This window comes from Anser anser (genome assembly GCF_964211835.1).
Source record: "Anser anser genome assembly, chromosome: 2".
Classification (NCBI taxonomy): Eukaryota; Metazoa; Chordata; class Aves; order Anseriformes; family Anatidae; genus Anser; species Anser anser.
Genome location: NC_139721.1, coordinates 50,325,334 through 50,338,568, shown reverse-complemented (window position 1 = coordinate 50,338,568; position 13,235 = coordinate 50,325,334). Strand labels below are relative to the sequence as shown.

Here is a 13,235-nt window from a genome sequence, read left to right as displayed (position 1 = left end):
TTACAGTGTTTCAGGATTTGGTACTGATCTTACTGTTATGTGGAAATACTGGGCCTAGTTCTCCTGGGTTTAGGTCAGGGAGGATGTTGCTACAGGAGTAGAGGGAAAGGGTGGTTTCTTCGTGCTGTCTGAAACCCAGAGCACATGAGATGGAGCTCCTGATGCCCCAGGGATTTCACTTATGGGCAAGAAAGCGGTGTAAAATAGGGACCAGCATGATAAAATTTGTGAGAACAGAGGGTTTTTTTATTATTTATTTATCTGAAAGACTGATTTCTGAGAATTATCAAGGATTACTTTCCTGGAACTATTCAATGAACCTGAATTTTTCTCATAGCTGGAAGCAAGTACACCTGAGGTCAAGGTTTGCATGTCTTTCCCCTGGGATGGAAACCATGCCCCTAGCATAGTTATCCTAAACAGGTAAAACTTTAAACATTTCTGAGGTCCAGGATAAATGTCAGATGATTTATTTTACTGGACTTCTGAAAGTACCAGAGTAAAAGACTATGGAGTTTCCCCCATTCAGGAGAGAGAAGTTATTTCTTCTCTGGCACTTCTTGGAAAGGAGGTGCAGACAGAAAGGGGTGAGAGTGTAACCGAGTTGTGCAACCAGCTCTCGGTGCTGGTTATATTACCTTCCATCAATTCAGAGCTCCTGCCCAGTTTGCTACAGGGCCTCAATACAAGCACCTTGGAAGCAAAATCTGCCAAGAATAAGAAGTCGTTCTTTTTCTAAGGGTTTCTTCAACCCCAAGCACCCCTCCCTCCATCCTCATATTTAGGTGCTGGACTGCTTTCCCACAGAGCAGCTAGTGCCAATGCTTGTGTGCGTCTGTGCACAGGTGTTTATGTGTATGCAAGCCATCCACATCTTCACACCTCACCGCCACATTATTATCATTTTTTTACACGTTAGCTACAGCAGCAGAGACAAAATTATTGGGAAGTTGAAAGCACATAGAAATGTCCCAACCTCTTTACTGAGCTGGTACATGGTTGCTTACTGATGGTAGAAAAAAGGGATCTCTGGAGAGCACCTGCTCCAGCCCCCTGCTCAGCCTGGTGCCAAGTTGTCCACGTGCCCAAGGACGGAGATTCCTCGGTCCCTCTGGGCAACCAGTGCTTGCAGCTCTTTCTTCCCTGGCATCCTGGTGGAATTCCCCGTCTTGTTCCCCGACGGGCGAGTGTCAACTGGTGTTTACAGTAGAAGGAAGCGTGCTTGATCGTGATGTGATGAACGACAAGCCCTGTGCAGAGAGGTGGCATTTATTCTTGCGCATGCTCTTGGTCTGACTGGTTGCTCAGCAACTCTGCTCCAGTGAAACCAGATAAGGTGTAAGTGGAAACACCGTTCCTCCAGTCAGCTGGCAGTGAGAAGGGCAGGTAGTTGACCAAAGTGTTTGATGAAGCCAGACCAGACTCTCTTTCGACCAATAATGATCACTGTGTTTACCCTTCTCCATTTCACGTCCATCTACACAGGGCAAAACTGATTTTAGTAATTTCTGGTTCCCTCCCTAGTAGTATCTCTTGAAGGATTTTGTAAGCTACTTATAGTATTTGCTTTCAGCTCTCACCGTCAATGGGATTTCCTTCCTGAAACCTTCCACTCACATAAAATGTGACATTCCCCTCATCGTCAACTTTATTTGGAAATTATTACCTCTGAGTCTTGTGCTTTTCAAGTTTCCTTTTGGGTAGCGTGCAAGTTCCTGGTACTGATGATGACAGCAGATGTAGAGAGGACCCAAGCCCCAGGACTATAGTTGTCTGGCAACACTACAAGTTCCCATGTTAGCTGGAGGTACCAACCGCGAAGCACCATCGGCACTTCAGGAAAAGCATTACTGCCCCTTGAAGAGGTTCCTACCGAGCCAGACAGCAGTATGCCTGATTTTTATTTTGGGGTGCCAAAAACCAAGAGGACTCTTCTGGCTTTCAAGTACAAAATGTTAAATAAAACTGAATTTTCTTAGAAGAAAAAGTGGAAAAATCCTTCTTAAAGGGCTAAGGAAAAACAGCAAAGGAGGGAGGATGCACATACAAGTGGGATTACTGATCTGAAAACAACGCTGCTCTGGAAGCAGAAGTTTTGTTTATGTGGTCTAATATTTTATTTCCAGCTCATAGATTGCTAAGTGCTATGACACTAAGAGACTTATGACAGTATGAGACAGTTAGGACAGTAAGAGACTTAGCTGGCTTTTCGTTACTTCGGATGAACAAAAACTCTTGTAAACAAACTAGAAAACCCACAGGGATTCATTTTGCATAGCCTGGACCTACCCTTTCTCTGAAGCTGCTGGGAGATGGACTGCCTTATGAAAAAAAAATGAACAGAGATTAACTGACAACATAATTCTTAATTAGAGTTTTATGTTAGAAATAACCCCCAGCATTAATGACTCCAGTTTTTGTAGCCATAGGGATTTTCTTTGTCATTTCAGCTGACTGGACAGCAGCTGCTTTTAGAAGTCTTTCTAACCCAGCAGTGCAAACAGACAGGTTTCCTTCCCTCCCAATGGCAATAACAATCCTCTCTGTTTAACCAGCAGGAGGTACCAAGAATCCTGGTTAAAAAAAATATATATAATAAAAGAAATCTACAACCCAATATGTAAATAAGAAGTGACCTGAAACCTCACGTTGCAGTCATGAGGATCCCACACTGCCAGAGCTGGCACTGGGGGTTACTTTGAGGGTTATTTGCTGGCTGTTGGAGGTTCCCAGGCAGAGCGATCGAGCACAGCAGCCCTCCCTGCTGACAAACCTGAGGCTGAATCCCATCTCAGACTGCTTGCAAAATGTATCTGGGGACCTTCCACTGATTCTGTTTCACTGATGCCAACAGAAGACTCAAGGGAATGTGAAAACTGTACAGCAACTTGCTCACAATCATATCCCGCTGCACATTTGGTAGCACTGTTTAATATAAAAATAAAAATTAAAATTAAAAAAATAAAAATAAAAATATATAGTGAAAGATGGCAAATGATACTAATCTTTACAAACCAGCCAACTTCCCTGATCCCCAAATAAATGTAACTCAGTATTAAAAGCAAAAGTTTTACCATTCATTGAAAAAAATTTATCTCCCAGGAAAATTACATGCAGAGGAAAAAGGAGTATTCAGCAGACTAAAGTATTAATATTGTATTAAGTGCTGTATAATTAATACCTTGTAACTCACATACAAATTTATTCCTGCAGGGAGGTTTGTAGGCACGTGGATGCTGCAGAATTAACTTTGTACTTTTTTTTTTCTTTGAGAAATGAGAGCCGGCTGGAAGACAAGCAGCTAAAATCCGGTGTGCCTGCACACCTGCAGAGTGCAGGTTAAGACAGCTCAAGGCGAGGACCCTCGGAGCTCCCCACGAGAGGTGTGGCGGCTGCCAGACGTGTTCCTGGAGCTCTGGGGGAAACTCTGGCTGTGGAAAAGCCAGTTGGCACGTCTCCCTGCGCAGCGCACACCTACCTGGCTCTCAGTACTTGGAGAGAACCCAGCCAAGCCGCGTCTGCATTCACACACATGTAAACCCTTGTGGGGAAGTCGGGGAATTTATAAATACGAGAGTAGGTAGCTCAGTAAGCTCAGAGGTTTGCCTCCGCAAGGCTGAGAGAGAGATCTGCTGCTGACAGCACCTCAGCCTGTTAAGACACAGTGAACGCTGCACTAACTTTACTTAGCAGCTCGGCTTTTCATTAAGATAAAGTCTGGTCTACCGTGATGTGCGGGGACCTGGTAGGAAAACTGGGAGGGGAGTGACTGTTAGTTCTGGCAGCTACAAGGGCCTGGGGAATTTACCGTAAGCTGCTTTAAGCAGGAATTTTGTCTGGGTGAAGGCAGCAGTGTCAAAACAAGCATGGGGAGGGCTTGTGCAGCCTTTTTCAACTCACTTTAAAAATATTTCCCATTTCTAAAAACGCAGAAAGCTCAAACACATCTGTGCCCTTCTGGCAACAAAGCAAAGGAGTAACAAACCAAGAGGAAGGTTCGATACTCTAGATAGACAAACCTCTGCAGACTATATGCAGTGAAAAAAATGTAAAGCAATTTTTAAAACTCTAAAAATGCCTTGCATTACAAACACTATACTAATGCCAGGAATTCTGTAATTGTGGGATTTTTGTTTTTTACCCATAAAATGCCTAATTTCCATGTCTTGACTGCACTATGGATTTAGGGCCATTTTCTATGCTACCTTCTTGTTAGTTCATGAGCAGCACTTCTTACAAAGAGCAAAACTATTTAATAAAAAGCCAGAAAAATAAAAGCGCAAGTTCACTGCCATTCTACAACTAGGTGCAGAATAAATATCACAACAAATGTTAGCCAGCACTGATGTATTTAGTTTGATGAGATTCACCACTCTTACTGATAACAACTGCATGAAACATTGCAAATTAAAAAAAAAAAATACCATTGAACTTCACTCATCAAATCATGTCAGTGCTATAAAAGCAAAACAAGAGAAAACAAAACAAGCCTTTGGGGGGTCTGAATTTAATTGCTGATATGAAAGTGCCACCTGTCCTTTTCCCATCTACGACTAACAAACCATGGGACAGATCTCCGTAGAAAGCCTGAGTGCTCCTTTTGAGCATGTCAAACAGGGAAGAACAGGGGGAACTGTTTTATATCCCTGTAGTAAGCGAAGGATGGTATTACAAGGAGAGGCGCTGGTAGTGTATAGGTGTGCAGTCTCACCTAGGTTTCTAAGCTCCTTCAAAGTCGATGAGGAGATTCGGGGGAGAGAGGTTGCCTTCTGAAGGTGTTCGATTTAGAATGGGATGAAGCCAGCACTGACAAGATAGTTTCACCGTCTGTAAATAAAGATAGACAAGAGCTTAACTTTTAGATGGCTTAAGTTAGGCAGGAATACCTCCACTGTAGTGAGCCCTATTTAAAAGAATTACTTTACTCTAGACTGTAAAACAGAGTTTGATTAGATTATGTGTTTGGCAATGGAGAAGTAATTTAGGAGTACTGGATCTAAGTTGTGTCTTAGAAAACAACCAGGAGATGATGAATGAGCCAGAGCATAGCCGAGTGTTTTATTGCCTGGTCAGTAGCAGCCATGCTTTTCCATTTTATGGAGGTTGGTTTTCATTCAGTTTTGCATTTTGAAAATATTTAAACAGAAGGCAGCGTTCCATTTATATCACACGTGGAAATTCTTTACATTTAGTTGAAGTTCACAAATCCCACTACAAGCAGAAAACTCTTCTTGAATCATTTAAAGCAAGCAGTTAACATGCTTTTCATTTTCCTTTTTAAAATGACGATGTATCAATAACAGTTTGTTGTGTAGTACAAGTTAGAACTTATCTTTCCATTGACAGAGGTCAAAATGGACTGTGCTAATTCTACGGAGTATGTAAAACAGGCTCAATCATAAAAAACAAATTCACACTGTATGACACTTTACAGTCAGCTACATTCTAGAATAATACACAGCTTAGTTACTAAAAAGGATTCCACTGAAAGATTAGTGGATTTTGAAAATGATTTTAAAACCAAAATTTATACAAAACAAAACAAACAAAAAAAACTCTCTAAAGGCTCAGCTGTGACAAATTCTACCTTACCTAGTTTTCCTTAATACAGAACTTAATTTTTCACGGTAGCTCTGAAAGCATTAGAAAGGGTTAGTCTTTCTTTACACAGCCTTGCCTGATACAAAATTGAATTTGACAAATCATATAATTATAAAGAGAAAATTTCTTACAGACTCTCTCGTGCAGCACAGCCATACAGATGCCAGAAGTTCCTCCTGTTCAAAGAAGACCTTCAGTGCCTTTTGCCTTTTACTGGCATAGTCTGCTGTTAAGGGCATGCTTCTTAGCAAAGGAAATGGCATCCCACTGGGTCTTGCATGTTAGATGGGGTACAGTTGTCAGCCTGTAAACAAGAGCTGTCAATGCAACACCAAGTATTTTATAGAAAGTTCCAAAAGATGAGAAGCTGGCTATAATTCTTACCGAGACTGAGATTCTAGCCATCAGCCCCAGGGCTTTTATACAATCAGCTTTTTCTTGTGATTACCTCAAAACAGTGCTTTTTTTCTGCAAAATCTGATCAAGAAGGAACAGAAAGCCTGTGTGTGCCACTGATGATGTGCTACAGCTAAACCACCAGAAAAGCCCCATCCCTGGAGGTGTTCGAGGCCAGGCTGGACAGGGCTTTGGGCAACGTGAGCATTAGGAGACCTGAATTCTGATCCTAGCTCTGTCCTCAGTGTTTGCATTAAAAACATTCAGTTTTACATACTCCAACTCCCCATCTCCAGCACTGCTTCTGTTTCATCCTGTACATCTGTTTTTTCCATTTAGAATAAACGTTCTCTAGGGAATAGCCCTCAAATATTTGGGTAGTGCTCATTTCATAGATGCCTCGACTTTAGAGACCCTTTACAGTATTACAACTAGGGAAAGAATAATTCACGACAATAATAAAAGGAGAAAGGTATAACAAATCATAACAGACCATTGTGATTCATGCAGAAAGATGAAAGTTACTTAAAAGGCTCATATCAGAATTACCCATCAGGACGGTGCGATTTGCTTTAGCCCCAACAAAGGAAGCCAAAGCAAAGTTTGCTATCAGCTTTTAGCAACTGCAAGAGAGGGTTGGTGGAATTCAGACACTTTGTTCAGGTAGAATTATAATATACATAATTATTATAATAAATAATGACAACAGTTTGGTAGGTTGGATCAAATAAAACCTTCTTACTAACGTTCCAAGGAGAGAAACTACTGCTTCTAGCATGCATGAAATTGATAGTTTGTGAATATCAAGAAATTAGAGCAGAGAGTTCCCTTTTGTTGCTATTTCTATTTTTTTTAATTTCTTGAAACCTAAATTTTGAGGTTGGATATACCGAGTTATCAGTGAGTATTTATATGTAACAGGCAAGACAGATATAAATACAAGCTCTGGTCCAGAATGATCTAAGATGAACGGATCACCTTTGCTATCAAAACGAAAACCAAAAGTTTGAAAATTGTTGAGAAGTTTACACCCATGGCAAGGAAAGGGGTAACTGGCAGTTCCTACTAGTCACAGTATTTAGCATACTATATCCAAAGGGATCTTATTCCTTTTGCTCTCTAAACTGGAAATTGTGAAGAAAGTGAAGAGATACTTAAGGGCAGGGGACAATGAAATCCATTGTGAGGGCTCGAGACTGAAGGATACCTATCTATCAACCTCTGTAGTTCAACCAGGGGCTCATCAATCCTTGCGCAAACCATAATGCCACATTAAGTTTTTGGGCAGTCCTTTATAACAGGAGATCCGACAGGTGATGGTGCCTTGCCTTGCAACTACAAGCACAGCTAAAACCCAGCACACGAATGACAACACTGCCGAGCCAGGGATCAGAAAATGCCGCTTGCTAAACCAGGTGCCTTTCTGATGCCGCCTGTACCTCAGTGTTAACTGGCATGGCATCCCAAAGCGAGCCTCTAATCGCTGTGCGAGTGCATGTCTGCTGTCAATAATTCCTAATGATTGACTCCAGTTTCTCACTGCTTGAGTTGCACTTTCTTCTTCCCTCAAACGTTCTTTTGTTCTCGTTGCCTGTGTGCTGCCCAAACTGTGTGGTCTCTCCTTTCTTTCGCTCTGCAGCTGCTTTGGCATTCTGTGTCTTCTGTTTCAGTTACACGAGCGGCTCCGCACATTTGTGCTGTGAATATCATGGCTTCAAACCCTGAAAGACTTTTACGTCCCAAAATGTTCTTGTTACAGATTTTATCCTGCCATCTGATGTGCAATATGGCACGCAGATGGCACAGATGAAACCACCCTACAAGCTGTAAATGTTGATAGTCAAAATAGAAAGTTAGAAGGAAACATATAATGAATGTTTCTTCCTTTCCAAAAAAAAAAAAAAGGCAAAACAAAAATAAGTCCAAATAAGAAAAAAGTTATTGCATTAAAGCTACCAGAATAATTCTCACTCCTTCCCTAAGTAAAATTAAGCTGAAAGGTCAGGGAAAATCTAGCCTGCAATAACCAGGATTGATTTAGTCATAACTAAGCCATCCAGGTTAGAATGATCATATACTATAGCAGGTATTTTACAGGCACCTCCATATGCTTTCAAATCTCTCATGTGCTTCTTAAAGTAATAATAATGTCACCGTCTAAATCTGCTCAGGGATACATGGCAATATTATCTCACAGGACTGACACTGATACTGGTTAATTCCTTTATATTTTGCACTGTATCAACAGAATAGTCCACATATACAAGTGGACATATTAGAACAACAGCCTAAACACTTTTGCAGCTATCAACTTCCAAGTTTCCAGAAAATTAAGTATACTGCTTAGAACAGACAAAGTGGCAAAGGTTTAGGACTTGCCCACAAAGCTTGATCTGACTTGGCAGCTTCTCTTCAACTCCACTTTGGCTAAATTTTTACCTACTGTTAAGGGTCATATTAGTAGCAAATTGTAAATACATAAGACACCAAATATGCTAATGGAGATGCATCTTCAGAAAATCCACAGCTGAAGCCCAGCTCTAAGCAATTCAAGTATGTGAATAGTGCCATCAAAACCAACTATTTGGCAAGCCACATGAAAATTACATAACCCCTCAGAATCAAAGTAGCCAACAAGCTTTATTTAGCAGGTACCTTGCTTTTGAGAACAACTGTGGCATGACGGCATATGTAAGAGGGTTGTGGGGCTTACAGCAGTAGCCAAAGAAGTTGATAGGAAGAAAGCACATAACCAGAAATATGTACTCATATAGGTGCATACAAGACAGCACTGTACATATTTTGTATACGTGTTACATGTAAAGATTCTTCCTGTCAAGTTTGCTATGAAAACTGCATAATAATATGCCCCAACCTTTGGTCTCTACCTTACCTACACAGATACATGCATGCGTTATTACAATCCCAATTGATCCCCATTGATGAAATGCACTGCAAATTAGCAAGGCATAAAAAAAGCATTGCTCACATTAAGGGAAAACAGAACAGAAACAATAGAGAAAACCTATCAGAAAGAGTGTGATTGATTAAGAAAAGGGCTAATTTTGTTGAATATTTGAAACCATCTACATTAGCTATTAGACAGACCCTTGTTCCCCGTTGCTGGACGAAGCAGAAGTACTGCAGTGCCACACTGTCTCTGTGCTATCTTGACTTTTTCCGAGGGGTAAGAACAGTTTTTTCTCTACCACTTTTTGACGAAAAATCTCATTATTTGTGGTAATGAGAACACTCGCCAGGATGCTGGAACTTAGTCTTTTTACCAGTAAATACAAAAGAAAAGGATGCGAGAAAAGTACTGAACATCTTCTGCCTCTCAACATCACACAGCAGCAGGTTCCTGTCAAAGAAAAATGATACTACCACTTCTTTTTGTCACTACCGCTTTTTTTTTCTTTTCTCCTCAGCTGTTGAGACAGAAAGGTAGGATACTACATGAGATAAGCCCGTAATACCTATGGTCCTGAGAGATGAAAAAGGCTCAGGGATACACCCTCTGAAAAGGCAAAAAGGAAGAAGAGGAGATGGCTCATATGGTAACTTAATCAAAGGTAAAGGGAAGAAAAGGCAAAATCATTTTTCTGCAGTTCAATGGATATTTACCCTTAAAGTACCCCGCTGCAATTCTAGCCTCCTTCCCACGCTCCTGCTAAATCTGACCTTCATCTTCATGCACACTGAGAATCCAATGCCACTTTTCTCCACACAGACTCTGGCTCCACTTAGAGCTTGAAATGTTCCAGAACCTTCTCTGTCCATCCCCTCTAACGCACTCATATTCCCTGATCTGTCTGCCTTGCCTTGAACCCGTTCAATTTAATCTCCAACACAAGTATGCTCACAGCGTCCTCTATTCCATCTCCGGCACCCTCCCAGCTCACTAAGCCTTTCCAGCTTCTTCTTTACCACGCTTGTGCTAGCTCAATGTCTAACTAATCCCAAAACAAGACATGAAGTGGCCCCTTTGATGATAAATTGTGCCCACAGCCCTGGCTGGCCACTGCCACCTCTCCTAGGGGAACTTACGTGCCCCCCTGGTGCCATCTTCTGCCCTCCCCAGCCATTGAGCTACCTTTGCTGTCTGACTGCTCCACGCGCTGTGACATCCCAACGAGGTCTATTTTCTCTTCAGGACAGTCCACACCTTCTTTCTGCCTCAGTCCCTCATGCCCTCACACACAAATGGGTCTGTTTGGGCAATTTTTAACCTTCTTAAGCTCCTGTTCTAGGCTTAGTTTCTCCTCCTGCCCTGTCTCCTGCACACAGCCTGCCTGTTGCCCATCTGGCTGGAAAAGCCTCACTACATCCCAGCGCCGAATCACAGAATTATCAAATATCCTGACCTGGAAGGGACCCGCAAGGATCACTGAGTCCAACTCTTGGCTCCACACAGGACCACCCAAAAATCAAACCCTAGATGGCTGATAGCGTTGTCCAAGTGCTTCTTGAACTCTAGCAGGCTCAGTGCCGTGACCACTGCCCTGGGGAGCCTGTCCCAGTGCCCGACCACCCTCTGGGTGCAGAGCCTTTCCCTAACCCCCAGCCTGACCCTCCCCTGTCCCAGCCCCATGCCGTTCCCTCGGGTCCTGTCGCTGTCCCCAGAGAGCAGAGCTCAGCGCCTGCCCCTCCGCTCCCCTCGTGAGGGAGCTGCAGGCCGCCATGAGGCCTCCCCTCAGCCTGCTCTGCTCGGGGCTGAGCAAACCAAGGGACCTCAGCTGCCCCTCACGACCCTTCCCAAAACTGCCGCACCCCTGCGGGGTTATGCGGCTTCCCTGCTCCCTCCGTCGCCCCATTCCCTTGGCCCTCGGGTCGTGCCCACTCTCACCCCCCCCATCCCAGACCTGCAGCCCCTCGGCCCCCTCCATCACGCCGCGCCCACCCCAGCGCCCGGTCCCACCTCCCGGGCCGGGGTCGGGGCTCCCCACCCTCTGTCCCCCCTTGGCCACCGCACCCCCGGGGGCCTCCCGGGTGCCCCCCGTCCGCCTCACCGCCCCCCGACCCCTTTTCTCCCCGCTGTCAGGGCAGGAGGGGCGGCACCTGCGGGTCCGCCCCATTCTCCTCCCCTCGCCTCCCCTCCCCTCCTCCCGCCGGAGAGGCAGAGGGAGACCGAGACCCGCGGGGAGACGGCGGCACCGGGGCTGCTGGGCGGCGTCGCTCGCTGCGAGGGGAGGGGATTTAAAAAAAAAAATAAAAATTAGGGGAAAAAAAAAAAAAGTGAGGGAAGGGTGGCAGGAAGGTGCTTCAACTTCTGCTCTCCCTGCCCGGCAAGGTAAGGCGCCGGCGGGGGGCTCGGGGCTCCTGGGGAGGGCACAAAGGCAGCGGGGCTGGCTGCCGGTCACCCGGCGGCCGGTGTCACCCGCGGGCTGCCGCTGCCCTCCCCGGGGTGGGCTCCGGCCCTTTGTTGCCGTCGTTTTGGGCTGGGGGGGCGGCTGACCCCGTGCGGATGGGGCGAGGCGGGGCCGGGAGGAGCCGGGGCCGGGTGCCGGGGGTGCAAAACCCCCCTCCCGGCTTGGTGCGGGGTAGGAGCGGGGGGGTGCAGGTGGCTCCGCCGGGGAGCCCTCCCGCCCCGCGCTGCCGTGCGGGGCCGCCGCCGGCAGGGGGCTCGGCCGCCTCGCCCGCCGGTGGCCGCCTCCCCTGAGGGGGCCGAGCGCCGGTGCTGGGCTGCCCGGGGCTGGGGGTGGTGTTGTGGGGGTGCTGGGGGGTTTCGTGAGGAGTGCCGGCTGGTTTTGGGGAGCGGGGAGCAGGGACGCAGCCGGTGAGGGCTCGCCCTCCGTGGGGAGGGAAGGGGGGAGGAAGAGAGCAGCGGCAACAAAAAGTGCAGACCGGATTGAAGCCGCCGCTTTAAATCGGTCTGGGTGCCCCAAAGCGGCTGACAGATTTATGAGCCGCGCTCAGGAGCGGCTGGGAACCTGTGGGGCTTTGCCCTTCCCCTCCGAGTGCTTCCTGACTGCTTTCTGAAGTCTCCGGAAGGTGAAAACTTTCTTCAGACCGTAGGATTTTGGCCAAAACCCCGAGGATAGGCCACTGGTTGCTGTTTATTTAGGCCTCGAGCCTGCAAGCGCTAGTCCGCGTTCTGCGATTTAAGAATTATCAATTGGCAGATGTGTCACTACTCAGTGAAAAAATATTTCCCGTTCCTTTTCCTTGTCGGTATTTTTGTTACAAATAACCTGAAGATGTGACATCTTAAATGTAATTACGTTTGGCTTTGAGTTGGTGACTCTTGTGACTTATCCATTGAGTGGCACTCAACGTTACTAAAACTGTATTTCACGTTTTTCAAATGTCATTGATACCTTGCTATAAAGAGTGTTTTTAAAAAGTCAAAATAAAAGACTGTTGAAGGAGAAAGTGCGATCTTTGTTTTTTTTTTTTTGACTTCTTAGGAATAAATGCAGCATACGTTTTTATTACAGGGATTACAGTTGTTTAGAGCCGCGAGTGAAGCGAGGAGGTGCGTGTTTCAGTTGAGAATCTACCTCTCTGTGTGACACCAGGGAGGACAGGTAGAAGCTTTCTGTGCTGTTTAATACTGTAATGCATAGCTAAGCTTGGGTTTTTTTTTCCTCTGGCTCGGATATGCCCTCAAAAGAAAAACAAGGGTCTTCAATTGATTGGCAAGCTTATTGCATAAGCACTAGAAAGATTAAAAACAAACAAACAAACAAAAAACCCTTACTTTCTCTGAAAATATCAGTCCTTAGTGTGAAGAATTAGCTTGTGAGTAGGACAAATGTGTTTTATGGAGCCTGATGGATGCTATTATCACTTTAATTAGCTCTTTGCAAAGGAAAAAGGATCTAGAGAGGATTCTCAGAGCTGCTCAGAAATGTTTATTTATTCCTCATCTTAACGCTTGTGGATTTCAAGTACAGGAATAATGTTTCTCATAGCCCTATTTCCCACAAAACTTACCATAAAGCCGATGAATAATCTTCAGTATGTGCTTACCTGTTTGAAGTATTGGGCTTCAAACCTTGAAGGTTTAATTATACATCTGCTAATACAGATAACAAATACGATGCATGTTTTTGTTTATCATTGGTAATGTTTGTGGAAAAAAAAAATGCCTGAGGTGTTTCACAACAAAAGTTTAGTTACGAAAACCTATATGAACATACCAGTAATTTTTGTTAGATGGCTTTGGCTGTAGATATGTAACAATCACAAATAGCGATAATATTTTGGGAAGGCAGGTTTTAAGCCCAGGATATGAG

At 44.7% G+C, this 13,235-nt stretch overlaps 1 protein-coding gene and 1 long non-coding RNA gene across 17 annotated transcripts in view; one reads left to right on the top strand and one right to left on the bottom strand.

Annotated features, from left to right (window-relative positions):
• Positions 1-325: 325 nt before the first annotated feature.
• Positions 326-10,993, bottom strand: LOC310893227. 3 transcript variants are annotated; one of them, XR_014578825.1, is made up of 5 exons: positions 10,944-10,993; positions 10,091-10,206; positions 5,733-5,905; positions 4,712-4,827; positions 326-2,925 (listed from the first exon to the last, which is right to left on the bottom strand). It is a non-coding gene; the product is annotated as an uncharacterized lncRNA (long non-coding RNA). The 3 variants fall into 3 exon arrangements; XR_014578826.1 differs by having other exon boundaries at positions 10,916-10,985; XR_014578827.1 differs by lacking the exon at positions 10,944-10,993 and having other exon boundaries at positions 10,091-10,350.
• A 106-nt stretch (positions 10,994-11,099) lies between these two features.
• GREB1L (GREB1 like retinoic acid receptor coactivator) overlaps positions 11,100-13,235 on the top strand; it is a 137,499-nt gene continuing 135,363 nt past the window's right edge. For 9 of the 14 annotated variants that reach the window (XM_083821851.1, XM_083821850.1, XM_083821845.1 and 6 more), the window contains exon 1: positions 11,150-11,287. The gene's annotated coding sequence lies outside the window, so the exon portion shown is untranslated. Of the gene's footprint in view, positions 11,288-12,434; positions 12,525-13,235 lie in introns of all 14 variants that reach the window. The other 5 variants (XM_083821847.1, XM_083821858.1, XM_083821843.1 and 2 more) reach the window with 4 other exon arrangements.